Consider the following 17,515-nt stretch of genomic DNA (forward strand, 5'->3'; position numbering starts at 1 on the left):
AAAACAAATCTGCAACTCAGATTTCTGAGGCCAGCGAAAATAATAAAAGAGAAGAAAAAAATTTATTTTTCATTTTGGATAAAGGAGGGTTATAACCCCTGCCAGATTTTTTCTTGCCATCTGTGTCCCCATCTGGGAGATTTTCCTTCACTTCCTGTCACATAGCCAAAACAGGAATTGAGATGAAATCCCTCCAAAAGAGAAGGTTGTCACCAGCAGGGCCGCTGATAGGCCAGTACAACTGGCCCTGTTGTACCGGGCCCGGCCAGCAGGGGGGCCCGGCAACCTCCACAGAGAACTAATTAATGTAGGGAAAAAAAACCTCCACAATATTTTTTCTATTTCGGGCGCGGAAGAATGTCTCTTCCGTGCCCGCTCCTCATGCTGGCTCAAGTCCCAGCCAGTGCGTCCTCTACTATGCCTTCCCTTGCGTCGCGGATTAATTTTTCTTCCTCTGCCTGCACAATATGGTATTGGCGGCATGGCATGGGTGGCACTGTCTGCAGCACAATATTGTATTGGAGGCATGGGTGGCACTGTCTGCAGACAGTGCCACCCATGCCGCCAATGCCATATTGTGCTGCAGACAGGGCCACCCATGCCATATTGTGCTGCAGACAGGGCTGGACTGGGACACAAATTTGGCCCTGGACTCCATCCAGACTGGCCCACTTTTATTCAATAAAATGCTGCCCCCACCCCCCTCGAAAAATCCCGCCCACCAAAAGGCCCCTACATCCATTATTGTATATCATGAGAGGGTGCGAGAAAGGGGAATGAGAGAGAGAGGGAGGGTTGAGGGAAAGGGGTGAGAGAGGGGGGTGAGTGTAAGAAAAAGAGAGTGAGTGTAAAAGAGAGGGGATGAGTGTAGGACCCCTTTCACACTGCGGCGATTTTCAGGCGCTTTTAGGCTAAAAATAGCGCCTGTAAAACGCCTCCGCTGCAGTCCCAGTGTGAAAGCCTGAGTGCTTTCACACTGGGGCACTGTCAGGGCGTTAAAAAAAAGTCCTCCAAGCAGCATCTTTGGGGCCGGTGGAGGAGCGATGTACAAACCGCTCCTGCCAATTGAAATGAATGGCCACCGCTGCTGAAGCGCCTGCAAAGCATTTCGGCAGCAGTGCTACGCTGGCGCATTTAACCGTTAATTCGGTTGCTAGTGGGGGGTTAAGAGCGCCTGCTAGATGCTTAATAGTGCAGCTAAAATGACAGTAAAGTGCTGCTAAAACTAGCACTGTTTTACCGTCAATGCCCGCCCCAGTGTAAAAGCAGCCTAAGAGTCAGGGAGTGAATGAGACAGAAGAGGGAGCTGAGAGACAGAGGAGGGGTCTGAGAGATAGAGGGGGCTGAGAGAGAGAGAGAAGAGGGGGCGGACTGAGTCTCAGTTTAAAAAAAATATATATATATTCTTTTTTTAAACGGCCCACTGAGCCATCGGCCCACCGGGAAACTCCCTGTAGTCCCTATGGCCAGTCCATCCCTGGCTGCAGACAGTGCCACCAATGCCATATTGTGCTGCAGACAGGGCCACCCATGCCATATTGTGCTGCAGGCAGTGCCACCCATGCCGCCAGTGCCGTAATGTGCTGCAGAGACAGTGCCACCCATGCCATATTGTGCTGCAAACAGTGTCACCCATGCCGCCAATGGCATAATGCCATTGGCGGCATGGGTGGCACTGTCTCTGCAGGCAACACAAATGCGTTTCGGCATTAGTGTCATGGCTGGCACTGTCTGCAGCACATTATGCCATTGGCGGCATGGATGAGAAAAATAATTATCACTTGTAGACAAACCTGCACTTTTTTTTAAGGCGGGGTCAGGGGCGGGGCTGAAGGAGGGACCAGGGGTGGAGCTGTACGGGGCCCAATGATTTCTGGTCACCAGAACTAGTGTGCCCCAAATGTCCCCTCTATTCCTCCTCTGCGATTTATTTTGCTCTCTGTTATAACGGTCATCAGGACACATAGAGAGGATGCATCTCCCTGATAGGACACATAAAGTAATAATATAGTGAAAGGGGCTCCAACCCCCCTCCACTCTATCCAAGATTGTTGAGAAGTTGTGCCGTCGGTTCCGCTCAGACTCCTCACACCGAGAGAGAGCAGGCTGCGCGCATGCGCCAACTAGCGGACTTGGTCTCGAGGCGCTAAGGGGGCGGGACAATCCGCTCTCTGACAGCTTGAAATACAGTGGAGGTGTGGACTCATGCCAAGGCGGGGCCACGTGGTTGATTGACATCTCAGAGGTACGCGTTCCAGATAGGGTAGGTAGGGGAGGGGCGGGACTTTCTTAAATGAGTGGCAGCCGCTCTGTAACGTGAGGGGCGTGGCCTGTATTTGTCAGTGAGGAAAGAGGAGGGGGCGGTATAAGTGAAGACGGAATAGCAGAGCGGTGATCAGCCTATAGAGGGGGAGAGGAGCCGGGGGAGGCCGCTGTGTACCAGGTATGGGGGAGGGGGATGGTCTGTGTACCCGGGCAGGTGTGCAGGAAGCACAATATACACGGGGATACTATTCCTAGGGGATGTATATGAATATTGGGGTGTATACTATCCCTGGGGTGTGTATATGGGGGGTGTATACTATCCATTGGGTGTATATGAATATAAGGGTGTGTGTATACTATCCCTGTGGTGTATATACTACCCTTAGTGTGTATATACATATATGGGGGTGCATATTATCCCTTAGGGGGGGTATATGAGGGGTGTATACTATCCCTGGGGGTGTATATGAATATAGGGGTGTGTTTACTATGCCCACTGTGTGTATATGGGGGTGTATATGAATATATGGGTGTGTATACTATCTCTGGGGTGTGTATACTATGCCCACGGTGTATATGGGGTGTGTATACTATGCCCACGGTGTATATGGGGTGTGTATACTATGCCCACGGTGTATATGGGGGTGTATATGAATATATGGGTGTGTATACTATGCCCTGGGGTGTGTATACTATGCCCATGGTGTATATGGGGGTGTGTATACTATGCCCACGGTGTATATGGGGGTGTGTATACTATGCCCACGGTGTATATGGGGGTGTATATGAATATATGGGTGTGTATACTATCCCTGGGGTGTGTATACTATGCCCACGGTGTATATGGGGTGTGTATACTATGCCCACGGTGTATATGGGGTGTGTATACTATGCCCACGGTGTATATGGGGGTGTATACGAATATATGGGTGTGTATACTATCCCTGGGGTGTGTATACTATGCCCACGGTGTATATGGGGGTGTGTATACTATGCCCACGGTGTATATGGGGGTGTGTATACTATGCCCATTGTATATATGGGGTGTGTATACTATTCCCACTGTATATATGGGGGTGTATATGAATATATGGGTGTGTATACTATCCCTGGGGTGTGTATACTATGCCCACTGTGTATATGGGGGTGTGTATACTATGCCCACTGTGTATATGGGGGTGTGTATACTATGCCCAGGGTGTTTTCTTTTATATGGGGGTGTATACTATCCCTGTGGTGTATACACCTTACCAGGGGTGTGTATTGCCTGTGATGTGGTGTAGGGGGTGATTTCTGTATTCTGAGTATGGAACATTTTGCGGTCAGTAAAGTCTCCCATCAGTTGAGGGACCCCTCCCCTCACCTGGCAGTACACGTTAGTGGGGTACATGGGGTGTACACAGTGCTGTGGCTTTCTCTATATTGTGGAATGAATACTCCTAGTGGTGGGGTTTCCTTGTGTTGTATTTCCTGCCCCCATAGATCAGCACACGGGGTATTGTGTGATGTGGGAGAAACTGACCGATTTTTTTTTTTTTTTTTTTCTGTGTTCATAAATTTTCTGAGGAATGTGTCTACTGATAGGGGGGGGGCTAAATATCAGCCCTTCATATGGTGGGGGTGGTACATTGGGGCCCATGTGAGTCGGGGATAATTTGCTGTGCCCACAGTCCTGGGAGTTGTTCATATGGCAGTGGACAGGTTGGGTATACTGTGAGGCACACATGACCCATGCTCTGTATTTGTTAATATAAACCTAAACCATTGGCTTCCTCCATTTTTTTTTTTTTTTTTTTTTTTTTTTTTTCCAATACTATTTCAGCCTTTTATTATCCTTTGTCACATTTCAGCTTCTGATCTCCAGCAGCCTCTTTGCAGTCACTTCCTGCCTGCATGCACTCCAGCGATGGCTACATGGCATTTCTTAGGGCTGCTTCCCTGATGGTGACAACAATGGACTGTCATGTGTGTTGGACATTGAGCTGCACAATGGCTAAAATGAGAATCGCTTTTTTTTTTTTGCTTGGAATAAAGATCACGATTCTCATGGTGTAACCTCATCTTTCACATTATACAAACAAATGGGCTAACTTTGCTGTTTAGTGTTTGTTTGTTTTTTTTTTTGTTTGTTTTTTGCGTTTGAAAAACCGCTGCGCAAATACTGTGTCACATAAAATATTTCACACAGGGTCACTAGGGTCTCTGCTTAAAAAAATATATATATCTATATCTCTCTATGTCTATTATATCTCTCTTATGTCTATTATATCTCTCTTATGTCTATTATATCTCTCTTATGTCTATTATATCTCTCTCTCTCTTATATCTCTCTCTCTCTTATATCTCTCTCTCTTATATCTCTCTCTCTCTTATATCTCTCTCTCTCTTATATCTCTCTCTCTCTTATCTCTCTCTCTCTCTCTCTCTCTCTCTTATATCTATCTCTCTATCTCTATTATATCTATCTCTCTATCTCTCTATCTCTATTATATCTATCTCTCATGTTTGGGTGTTCCAAGTAATTTTTCTAGCAGAAAATAATGTTTTTTTACTTGTAAGCAACAAATGTCAAAAAGGTTTGGTCTTGAAATGGTTAAACTTCCTTCATCTACATGCTGGAGTTTTTTTCCTTTGATAAAAGAACCAAGAGATACTTTTGTTTCCACTTATTTAAAACTTGTCGGGCTGCCTGGATTTTGTTTATCCAGCTGTATGAACTCTGTGCACTGAGAGTGACAGGCTGTTTTGAAGATCGGGAAGGAAAAGTTTCTTCACGATTAATCGTGCAGCACTAGTTGGAATTCTGTGTGACCACACAAGAGCACAATTGGGAGAGAACGTTGTCACCCTATAACAGGAAGTGCCTGAATATGGACCTTCATGGCAGGATCACCCGGTATTACTCCGATCAAAATGTTAACATTTTGAATCTTATATTTTAGGGATGAGGTGTATAGATGAAGTTGTTCATCAGTCTAAGGGCCAGATTCTCAAAAGAATTACGCCGGTGTATCTACAGATGCACCGGCGTAATTCGAAAATCCCGCCGGCGTATCATTGTTTTGTATTCTCAAAACAAGATACGCCATAATTAGGCTAGGATTCGACTGGTGTAAGTCACTTACACCGTCGGATCCTAAATGCAATACTACGCTGGCCGCTAGGTGGCTTTTACGTCAATTTCAGCGTTGCATATGCAAATGAGCCGACTACGGCAATTCCCGAACGTTTTTGCGCCGCTTCGCTGTAGTTTACGTCATTTCCGTAAGCGTAAGGTTACCCCTGCTATTTGAGGGGTAGCCTTACGTCGGTCCGCCGTATTAAGTATGGCCGTTGGGACAGCGTCGGGTTTTTCCGTCGTTTACGTAACTCGTCGCGAATAGGGCTGTGCGTTAATTACGTTCACATCGTAACCAATGTATTTGCGGCGTACTACGGAGCATGCGCAGTGGCCTACGTTTAAGGCTGGCGCATGCGCAGTTCGTTCGGCACGGGGGCGAGCTTAATTTAAATACAAGCCGCCCCCTTTGATTTATGCGGGGATACGCCGGGCCATTTAGGCTACGCCGCCGCAAATTACGGAGCAAGTGCTTGGAGAATACGGCACTTGCTCCAGTAAGTTGCGGCGGCGTAGTGTTAATGGCATACGCTACGCCCCGCTCGTAGATACGCTGATCTACGAGAATCTGGCCCTAAATGTTTATTATTTTTTTTGTTTATTTTTGTGTTTTAATTGATGCATTAAGGTAAAAAAAAAAAACACCCCACTACTTGTAGCCCCCCCCCCCCCCCCCCACCACCACTCCAGCTCCTCTCTTTTCTGGTCTTACAGGAGACACTAGGGGAAGGAGCCATTGGCTCCTGCTGTTGTCAGTCAAACTCCTGTAAGAAAGGAGTGGGGCGTGGCTTACTGGAGCTGTGTATGTCTATGGACACACACAGCCTGGCTGAGGAGTGCATCCACATACACTCACTGACCACTTTATTAGGTACATATGTTCAATTGCTTGGTAGCACAAATTGCTAATCGGCCAATCACATGGCAGTAACTCAATGCAGTTGGTCATCTAGACGTGGCGAAGACAACTTTCTGAAGTTCCAACTGAGCATCAGAATGGTGAAGAAAGGGAATATAAGTAACTTAATGTGGCATGGTTGTTGGTGCCAGACGGGCTGGTCTGAGTATTTAAACTGCTCATCTACTGAGATTTTCACACACAAACATCTCTAGGGTTTGCAGAGAATGCTCTGAAAAAAGAGAAAATATCCAGTGAGCGGGAGTTGTGTGGAGGAAAATGGGTAGACCAGATGATAGAAAGGCAACAGTAACTCAAATAAGAAAAAGAAGTGATTGATGTGTCCTCTATTAGATCCGGCACCTCATCCTTATAGAATAATACAAGGTTGTGAAAAGGATAGGAGGATTATAACGGTGCCATTGAAAAATCACAAAAAGTATTTAAAGACAATTTAGGAGAACATTTGAAAAGAAACTCAAATAACCACTCATTACAGCCAAGGTATGCAGAATACATCTCTGAAATCACTACAGAGGTGGGGTTGCACCGATACCTTTTTTTTTCCCGTATGCGTTCGCTTCTGTGCACAAGCTCGGCGGGATGGGGCACTTTAAAAAAAAAAAACACATCCTCATATATTATCTCATGAAATTACACTTAAATGTTCTATGCAGAATTAAAGGCGATGTAAAGGAAAACATTTTTTTGCCTAAAATTTAATGTCTGCAAGGTAGACAGACAGAATAGTGTAATGATTCTGTTAAAAAAACAAGTAAATACCTATTAAATTCCTTCATCTATATCACCTCCGGCGTTCTATTTTCTGTTCTCTTTCACTTCCTGGTTTGTGGCACTCGTTCATGTAAGAACTACATTTCCCAGTATGCATTGCGGCACACCCAGTAATTCACATCTCCTTGAAGTCTCTAACACGTAGAGAGCGTCCTGCCACACAGATGTAGTTCCCAGGAGGGGGCGAGCACGTCACTGACCACCTCAGTAAAGCCTTTCATCAAGGTGGTCAGTAAAATCAGACAAGCAGGAAGTGAACAGAGAAGAATTAGAGCAACTTCTGAGCAAAAATAAAACAATGAGGAAGTGAAAAGAGGAATGTCTGCAGGTAAAGGATGCTTATTATGAAAAAAAAATGTTTTCCTTTAAGTTCTAAAAATATTATCAACAACTTTATCCATACCCAAAAATGCAGCCTGCCCGTGTCCGCCAGTTGCAGCCCGTGTTTCTGCCCCCCCCCCCCCCCAGTTTCAGCCTGTGTTCCAGCGATTGTAGGGGATGAGAGGGGAGAGCCGCTGACTAGAGCGCTGGGGAACATAACAGCTTTCATTACAATAGCTGTGTGTTTCTCCGCCGTGCGGCGTTATATATATTATAGCCCCTCCCCCTTGTCCGGGGAACTTTGATAGACAGATCACCGTCCCAGGATTGGACGGTGATCTGTCTATCAAAGTGCTCGGACAAGGGGGAGGGGCTGTATATGACGCCTGCACGGCGGGGAAACTCACAGCTATTGTAATGAAAGCTGTTCTGTTCCCCAGCGCTCTAGTCAGCCAGGCGGTGGCGGCTCTCCCCTCTCATCCCCTAGGATCGCTGGAACACAGGCTGAAACTGGAGGGGGGGAACACGGGCTGCAACTGGCGGACACGGGCAGGCTGCATTTTTGGGTATGGATAAAGTTGTTGATAATATTTTTATAACTTAAAGGGGTTGTAAAGGGAAAAAAAATGTTTTCATAATAAGCATCCTTTACCTGCAGACATTCCTCTGTTCCCCAGCGCTCTAGTCAGCCAGGCAGCGGCAGCGACTCTCCTCTCTCTCCCCCTATGATCGCTGGGACAAAGGCAATACAACCCCCCCCTCAAAATCCACTCGCAAAATGTGAGCAGGCGAGTGGGTTTTTTGATATCTATATTATTTTTTACTCTTACTTTTTTTATTATTATTATACATTTTTTTTTTACACTGTCCCTTTTAAAAAAAAAAAATTGGGTCACTTTTATTCCTATTACAAGGAACTTGCATCCCTTGTAATGGGGGGAGCATGACCTCTTGGAATATGAGATCTGGGGTCAAAATGACCTCAGATCTAACATTTACACTAAAATACAATTTAAAAAAATTCCCCTTTAAGACTATTGGGCGGAAGTGACGCTTGACGTCGCTTCCGGCATTCGTTGTTATAGAGTCGAGCGGGGGCCATCTTTTTCAGAGGAGAAAGGATGCTACTGACGGCTCTGGTAAGCGACGGACATGACGAAACACAGTGGGAGGAGCCCTTTCTCTCGCCCCTGATTTAAAGTGATCTCGCAGCGGAGACCACTTTTATCTGAAAGACAGCCGCTCACCGTTGATGAAAATACCAGGGTTATGGCAGCTATCTGCTGCCATAACAATGGTATTTAGCGCCAATGTACCGACGTACAATGATGGCGATTTTGCACTAAGTGCAACTTGCATTTTAGACTCAGTAATGGCAGCCACTGGTTCTCTCATTTTGTGTGTGTATTTGGTTTGTTTTTTGTTTAAAGCCAAACTCCATCTTGTGTGTGTGTGTGTGTGTGTGTATATATATATATATATATATATATATATATATATATATATATATATATATATATATATATATAGTCACTGGGGGGGGGGGGGTAGAAAGTGCCTATGGCCTCTGTATTCACGTGTTCTGCAGTGCTCACCCCCCACAGACTGGCTCCTCTTCCAGTTCCAATGACTCCCAGCATCACGCATTCCACTTCCTGTGCACCCAGAGTGCCATGGCTCTGCCCCCTACTCTGCGCTCACAGGGAAATGCCATGGAGAATGGAACCGTGTCTTTACATGACCTCTCTGCTTCTCTGACGTCACAGGTCCAGACCAGGTAATGTTAATATTCCCATCGCACACGTTCCTGGATATGGTCTTATCCATAGTGAGTGCTGAAGCGATCACTAGCTGGAAACTGGACTAGTCGCCGATCAATGAATATATTTGTCAGCACACCATGGATAATTAAATGTCGCCAAACTGTTTTTTTTTTTTTTATTGCACGAAGATCACATCACAAGTGCAACGTTTCAGAGCTGCGGAGGTCCCCTTCATCAGGCATGTTGATATTTGATCCATGGTGTGCTGACTAATATTTTTCCAGATCGGGATCGCTGGGAGGGGGGAGTATGCTGATCTCTAAAATTGAAAAAAGAACCTTGCAGTCAATGCAAAGTGAATGTTTATAGTCAACAGCACAGTAACTATATTGGTAACTATTATTACTACTATAACGGCAACACGTATGTTTATGTTCTACACACAGGCACACATTGTTGTGTGCAACTAACCTGTGCGATCCAGACTGGGTCATGTGATGGTGAGCTTATTAAATTATTATTCGGAGTCCTCTATACCCCGGCCTTTGTGCGGTGATGTGTGACATCATGCCATTTAATAAGAAAAGTTGCTATTTAAAATGTTGTATCCTGAATCAGTTTTTGGTTTCAGAGGCTGTTGCACCCGTATAGATTCACTTCAGTCAAATGTCAGCAAAATAATTCATTTTGTGCAGCTTTTGTTAACTTTTTTTTTTTTTTTCTCCCAGAACACAACGGGGGGGGGGGGGAGGTGACGTCATGCCCGCAGTCTGCCCGAGACTGTGTGGCCGGAAGTGGGTGCAAATACCTGTCTTTAGACAGGTATCTGCACCCCCCCTCCCCCTGAAAGGTGTCAAATGTGACACCGGAGGGGGGAGGGTTCCGATCAGCGGGAGTTCCACTTTAGGGTGGAGCTCCGCTTTAATGACATTAAAAACCCGAAAAATGATCTCGTGTACGCGACATAAGAGAAAAGAAGAATGTCCCGTTTTTTGTTTTTTCATACTGTCACCAGTCAGTATCCCTGATCACTGCCACACAATGATGGCATGCTGTACTGCACTGGTCATAGTATGTGTAAAATAGTGACTTTTTTTTTTTAATCTTTCAAATAATTGTGACAACAAAAATGAAAACTTTTAAAAACTCACCATGCCTCTTACTAAATACCTTGGACTGTCTACTTTCCAACCAGGGGTTATTTGGGGGGATTTGTACTGTCCTGGCATTTTTGGGTCTCGAGAAATTGGAAATAAAAGGGGGTTGGAGAATGCAGTAAAGACGTATGCAGAAACTCACCCATACTGCCTTCCTGTGGTGTGAAAATGGTCCTACATGTTGAATTGTACATCTGGACTCTCCATGGCCAGCTGTAAGAATCCTAACTTCCCAAACTTGTGGGAGGGGCAGAGACACAAAACACTGCACTAAATATTACCATCATTAGTTCCGAGGTGTGAGAAGGTGGCAGGAGATTCAATTGGCTAGTACCTATCGGTAAATGACAATTCCAAACACAACCAATATTGATTTTCGAACAACTGGAATTGCACATTGCTTATGTTTTGTAGCGTTTGATGTCCTTATTTGTGCAGGCTTGGCTTTCTTATAATGGAATTCACATGTCTTCCATTAATGAGTGACTCGCAGAAGTCAAATTCAATTTTACAGAATCAGAACTTTGGAGCTTAATCTGTGCAATGACATGTTTATAGCCCTAGAGCAGTAAACAAGTTGTGCAAGGTCTTGTACTGATTCCCCATACTTGTAGCCTAGGTCAGTGATGGCGGACCCTGGCACCCCAGATGTTTTGGAACTACATTTCCCATGATGCTCCACTACACTGCAGAGTGCAATGTAGTTCCAAAACATCTGGGGTGCCAGGGTTCTCCATCACTGGCCTAGGTTGTACCTACTCTATCTGCTAGAAGTAGACAAACCGATAAGATGCAATTTTATTTATTTATTTTTTTTATTTTTTTTTAGGTTTTAAATCATGTAAATGGAGTTTTTATGTTAAAAAAAAAAAAAAAGTTGCACACTGAAGGTCTTTACACAGGAGCGAGCCCGCACAGGTGCCCCATAACACGTCTTGCTATGGGGGCACTATCAAAAGCGGAGTTAAGAGTGCCCATGGGACACAAGAAGAGGAGATATGAGTGAGGGGGTGGGGTTTGCTCCATGCAATATTGTTTTAAGGCCTCCTCCTGTTTATGAAATGGCACAAGGTGTGGGCTGGACTTTGACAAAGCACATGCGTGTGAAATGCGAATTCATGGTAACGACGTAACCTGCGCTCCATTCTGGTTCCCGAGTCCTTCCAGCCGCCATCATCGTGGACAGTGCTGCATGCCATCCGAACAGGCCCGGATTTACTCCCTTTGCCGCCCCAAGGCCGGGTCTTTCAATGCCGCCCCCGCTTGCGCAGTACAGGGGGGACATTATCCGCCGGGGGATACTGCAGGACACTGGGAAGCAGGGGGGATGCTGCTGCCGAAAATGACATTGAGAACTGGGGGGGGGGGAGTTGCTGCCAAAAATTACATTAATCATTGGGGGGGTGCTGCTGCCAAAAATTACATTGAAAACCATCTCACCTCCTCTTCCCTCTGTTTTCTCTCCTCTCACCATCCGTGACATGACAGGGGGGGGGGTGAAAGTGTCCTCTCCTCTCAGCTGCAGTGCCGCCCCTGCACCCACTGCCGCCCCGAGGCCTGGCCTTGTCTGGAATCTGGCCCTGCATCCGAACAATCCCTCCCTGGCTTCGGTCCCCTTCTCCCAGTTCTGGTCCATTGCAGCTTGGCCATTTTCACCCTGCACCTTGGGACAACCACACTCCTGCTTACAGCCCATACAGGTAGAGCGGCTTCTCTTCACTCACAAGCACGCCAGCCGGCCCAGAGCTGACTTGTGGAGAGCGGCTTGTTACCCTTTCCACCGCCATGCCTCCCCTCCTCCTCTTCCTCCTTCAGCAGCACGCCAGCCATCTCAGACCCACGCTGGTGACCGGGTCTACCGTCCAGGTCAGGATCTCGGTGCAGCACAATCATTGGCACCCCTCATGACTTGGCCATTGCATAACCTTCCACTTCTTTCCCTTAAACTCTTTGGTTGCTTTCACAGTATGCTTCAGTCATTGTCCATCTGCATGTGAAGCGCCGTCCAATGAGTTCTGAAGCATTTGGCTGAATATAGGCAGATAATAATATTGCCCGAAACGCTTCAGAATTCATCCTGCTGCTTTTGTGAGCAGTCACATCATCAATAAATACAAGAGACCCAGTTCCCTTGGCAGCCATACATGCCCACGCTATGACACTACCACCACCATGCTTCACTGATGAGGTGGTATGCTTTGGATGCTTTCCTTCTCCATACTCTTCTCTTTCCATCACTCTGGTACAAGTTGATCTTGGTCTTATCTGTCCATTAGAACTGAAGGCTTTTTTTAGATGTTTGGCAAACTCTAATCTGGCCTTCCTGTTTTTGAGGCTCACCAATGGTTTACATCTTGTGGTGGACCCCCCTGTATTCACTCTGGTGAAGTCTTCTCTTGATTGTTGACTTTGACACACATAGGCCCCGTACACACGACTGAGAAACTCAACGGGCAAAACGCATCGTTTTGCTCATCGAGTTCCTTGTTCAGCTGTCAGAAAACTCGTCGAGCCAAATGTTCCCATTGCCCAACGAGGAAATAGAGAACATGCTCTCTTTTTGGCTCAACGAGTTTCCCGACGGGTTTCTCTGCGAAAAGTGTACACGCGACCGGTTTTCTCGGCAGAATACGTCTCCCATCGAGTTTCTTGCTGAATTCTGCCGAGAAAACCGGTCGTGTGTACGGGGCCTTACACCTTCATCCTGGAGAGTGTTCTTGATCTGGCCAACTGTTGTGAAGGGTGTTTTCTTCACCAGGGAAAGAATTCTTCGGTCATCCACCACAGTGATCTTCCGTGTCTTTTGGTGTTGCTGAGCTCACCGGTGCGTTCTTTTTAAGGATGTTCCAAACAGTTGATTTGGCCACACCTAATGTTTTTGCTATCTCTCTAATGTGTTTATTTTGTGTTTTTTTTCAGCCTAATGATGGCTTGCTTCACTGATGGCTCTTCTTCTTCTTCTTCTCTTTTTTTTTTTTTTTTTTTTTTTTAACAACAAGGTTGGTCTTAAGGCATAAATGGTACAAGGCACAGTACAAAAAAAAGCAGCAATAGTAACAGTCAGGAATCATAATAGTGACGTCTCTTTGGATCTCATATTGAGAGTTGACGGCAACAGATTCCAAATGCAAATGGCACACTTGAAATTAACTCTGGACCTTTTATCTGCTCCTTGTAAATGGGGATAATTGGGGAATAAAACACACATAGCCATAGAACAGCTGAGCAGCCAATTGTCCCATTACTTTTGGTCCCTTTAAAAAGTGGGAGGCACATATACAAACTGTTGTAATTCCTACACCGTTCAATACCTTCAAATTAAAGCTGAAAGTCTGAAGTTAAAGCACATCTTGTTCATTTCAAATCCATTGTGGTGGTGTAAAGACCCAAAAAAATTAGAATTGTGTCGATGTCCCAATATTTATGGATCCATATATTGGTTGCTCTACATGTTTCGCGGGTTTATATTGGCCGCTTCTTCAGGTGCTTTCTATGATCCCATCGTATGCAGGAAAAATTGTCATGTAACTACAAAGGTAGAAAAGACAGATGCATATTAATCGGGTACATTTTGTGAATACATATGGTCATAATCTGTATAAATACAAAGACATCTGTTGTGAAACGCCCATCCTTCATCAACGTATATCTTACCAAAAAAGGGGACCGTCAAAAAGAAACCGGAGACCAGGAAAAAGAGGTGACCCACCCCGGAGGGCACGTGAGCCCCCAAGAGACACAAACCAGCTATCATGTTTGTATTTCTATCTGTATAAGCTAATACTTTAGCAAAGTGGGCACTTCATTGATGGTTTCTTTGTCTCATATCAGAGTCAAAAACCAGTTCTCCAAATTTACTTCTATAAGGGCCCTTTCACACTGGTGCGTTTTCCTGCATTTTTGCGGTAAAAATAGCGCTATTAATTACGGTTCTAGCGCAAGAAAAGAAGAATGCTGCCTTGATTTTCTGTGTGATAAAGAACATCTCCAACTGTTAAGCCTCATGTACACTGCTGCTGGTAAACGGATGTTTTAGGAGCAGTTGGGTGTTTTTTTTTTTTTCAACTGCCCCTGAACTCTCCTCTGTTATCTTATCAGTACATGTACACAGGGTCATTTCTAGGCAGTTGAGTTTAGAGGCTTTTTATACTTGCCTGAGGCCCCATGCACACGAGACGCTGGTAAACTCGAGTTCAGAGGCATTTGGGCATTTTTTTTTCAACTACCCCTGAACACATTTAATGTTATCCTATGTGTCCATGCACACATTCACGTTTTTTTGCGTTTTAAAGCAGTTGGGTTTAGGCTCGTTTTTTCAGACGCAAAATTTTGGGTTCAGACGCAAACGTTTTTGCGTTTCAAAGCTTTGGGAGGGTCTACAACAGGGATATGCAATTAGCGGACCTCCAGATGTTGCAGAACTACAAATCCCATGAGGCATAGCAAGACTCTTGACAGCCACAAGCATAACACTCAGAGGCAGAAGCATGATGGGACTTGTAGTTTTGCAACAGCTGGAGGTCCGCTAATTGCATATCCCTGGTCTACAATGTCTTTGTTATGAACGCTGATAGCTGCAAACACGGTAAAACGCAGCGAAATTCCTAGCAAAAACGGGCGTTTTAAACGCCGGTTTTTGAGTTTACATGTGTTTGCATTTGCTTCTCCTGTGCATGGGGCCTAAGTGGATGGGAGCATCAATCCAATGTTGCATCTGTCCCCTGCCGACTATGCAGTGAGAACTGAGCGATCAAACCCCACTGATCACTCACTGTTTCCCCCTCTGCTCTGAGCAGAGAGCCGTGACTGTCAGTATATGTATGCGTGTGTATGTGGGCTTTTGAAGAAGCGTTTTTCAATGGCTAAAGACTTGTCCATAAATACTGTGCTCAGCCACTTGTATATTCCCCCTTCCAATCGGTGATATTTTCCCAGTTTAACAATTTTTGTATAACAAAAAGGGAGCATTTGTCTTTTAGCACCCAGCCACAGAGGAGCAGGTGCCTGACCATTGCTAACATTGATTTTTCCGATCAGCGTTTGTCCTCACTAGCAGGCTGCAGCAATATATAGCGACTTCTAAAGCCAGCAGCTATTTGTGGGAAGATCGAACTGTGTTTAATCACATTACAGGGTTTCATCGAGTGGTGCAATGATTCTGTAATGGATCTGCATCGTGCCTGGTCACCCCTCCCCCTGCCTCCTGTGACCGCTGAGCAAGAGGGAGCCAGTTCATTATTGCCAGGATATGATCACACCTCCCAACATTTAGAGATGGGACTGCCAAATGTCCAAAATGTCTTGGTATGCCGACACCTTTTAATGTGTGTGTGTGTGTGTGTGTGTGTGTGTGTGTGTGTGTGTGTGTGTGTGTGTGTGTGTCTTTTTTTTTTTTTTCTCTTTCTCTTCTTTTTTCTTTTCTTTCTTTCTCTTCTTTTTTTTTTCTTTCTCTTTCTCTTCTTTTTTTTCTTTCTCTTTCTCTTCTTTTTTCTTTTCTTTCTTTCTCTTCTTTTTTTTTCTTTCTCTTTCTCTTCTTTTTTTTTTTTCTTTCTCTTTTTCTCTTTCCCCTCTATTGGAGCTTGGTATACAACACTATGTAAGTCATTTCTAAAAAGGAGCATTGTAAATACCTGTTTAGAGCTGTCTTCAGGATGGTCACGTGACTTGCGGCCACTTTACAGCTCAGACAGGGCTTCTGCGGGAGGGGCCGAGATCGCCCCCCTGACGTCAGCCAGGGAGATCACATGGTCTCCCGCAGAAGCCCTGTCAAGTGACTGGCCTGGAAATTACTTGCATAGTCTGATATGCCAGGCTCTAATGGAGGGGCTGGCAGTCGCCGATGTAGGTTTTTCACCACTTAAGGACCGAGCCTCTTTCTGAGATTTGTTTACAAGTTTAAAAACGTTTTAAAAAAATTACTTGGAACCTCCAACCCTTATACTTTTTCTAACACCCTAGAGAATAAAATGGCGGTCGTTGCAATAATTTGTGTCACAGTATTTGCGCAGTGATTTTTGCAAGTTTTTGGGGAAAAAAATACACTGTTTATTAAAAAAATAACAGTAAAATTGACCCAATATTTATTTTTAATTTTTTTTTATATTGTAAAAGATAATGTTACGCCAAGTAAATTGATACCCAACATGTCACGCTTCAAATTTGTCCCCGCTCATGGAATGGCAACAAAATTTTACTCTTTAAAATTTAAAAAATTCTACAGATTGCATGTTTTGAGTTACAGAGGAAGTCTAGGGCTAGAATGGATGTTCTCACTCTACCGATCGTGGCCACGCCTCACGTGTGGTTTGAACAGTTTTCATATGCGGGCACTGCTCAAATGTTGCGTTGCACGACCGCGCAATTGTCAGTTAAAGCGACAGTGCCGAATAGCAAAAAGTGGCCTTGTCTTTGACCGGCTAAATGGTCCGGGTTTTAAGTGGTTAAGGGACCAAGAACTGAATATAAAAAAATCAAAATATATAATTCTAGATTTATATATTTTTTTTGGTGGGGGGTTAACCAACACTTTTTAAGGCCCCCCTTTCACCCGGTCGGACTGTTCAGGTCCGCCTGTCAGTTCTGACGGTGGACCTGACCGGCATCTCCATGCATGCCTATGGAGCGTTGGATGTCAGCGGAGACATGTCTGCTGAAATCCGATCCGCCAAAATCAGACGGATGGCGATACGTCCCCATCCGTCCATATCGGATCTGATGAAAACAGATCTACTGTCCACTGAAACAAAGGGGCCAAGCCCAACCCCTGAAAAACAACACCACACATAATCGCCTCCAAACAAAATGATTTGGACCAGTGCACAAACTAGGTCCATAAAGACATGGATGAGCGAGTTTGGAATGGAGGAACTTAACTGGCCTGCACGGAGTCCTGACCTCAACCTGATAGAACACCTTTGGGATGAATTGGAGCAGAGACTGAGAGCTGGGACTTCTCCTCCAACATCAATGCCTGACCTCACAAATGCATTTCTGAAAGAATGGTCAAACATTTCCATACACACTCCTAAACTTCATATGTACATAATCTTATCTCAACCATTGTTAATTTGACAAATTGTCTATATTTAATAGTTACAATATGGAGAAGCCAGTATGTTAAAATGCTGGCAGACTTGACTAACCTGTGTTGGGCTGGGCTCCTATGCTAACAAAGTATTAGGAAGCAGAGTTTGTATAC

The 17,515-nt window shown here is 45.0% G+C and overlaps 1 protein-coding gene across 4 annotated transcripts in view; it reads left to right on the forward strand.

Annotated features, from left to right (window-relative positions):
- Positions 1 to 2,247: 2,247 nt before the first annotated feature.
- Positions 2,248 to 17,515, forward strand: part of TBC1D24 (TBC1 domain family member 24) — a 64,899-nt gene continuing 49,631 nt past the window's right edge. For 2 of the 4 annotated variants that reach the window (XM_040356615.1, XM_040356618.1), the window contains exon 1: positions 2,338 to 2,443. The gene's annotated coding sequence lies outside the window, so the exon portion shown is untranslated. Of the gene's footprint in view, positions 2,264 to 2,337; positions 2,444 to 17,515 lie in introns of those variants that run through there. The other 2 variants (XM_040356617.1, XM_040356616.1) reach the window with 2 other exon arrangements.

The sequence above is a fragment of the Rana temporaria genome, chromosome 6 (genome assembly GCF_905171775.1).
Source record: "Rana temporaria chromosome 6, aRanTem1.1, whole genome shotgun sequence".
In the NCBI taxonomy this organism is placed as follows: Eukaryota; Metazoa; Chordata; class Amphibia; order Anura; family Ranidae; genus Rana; species Rana temporaria.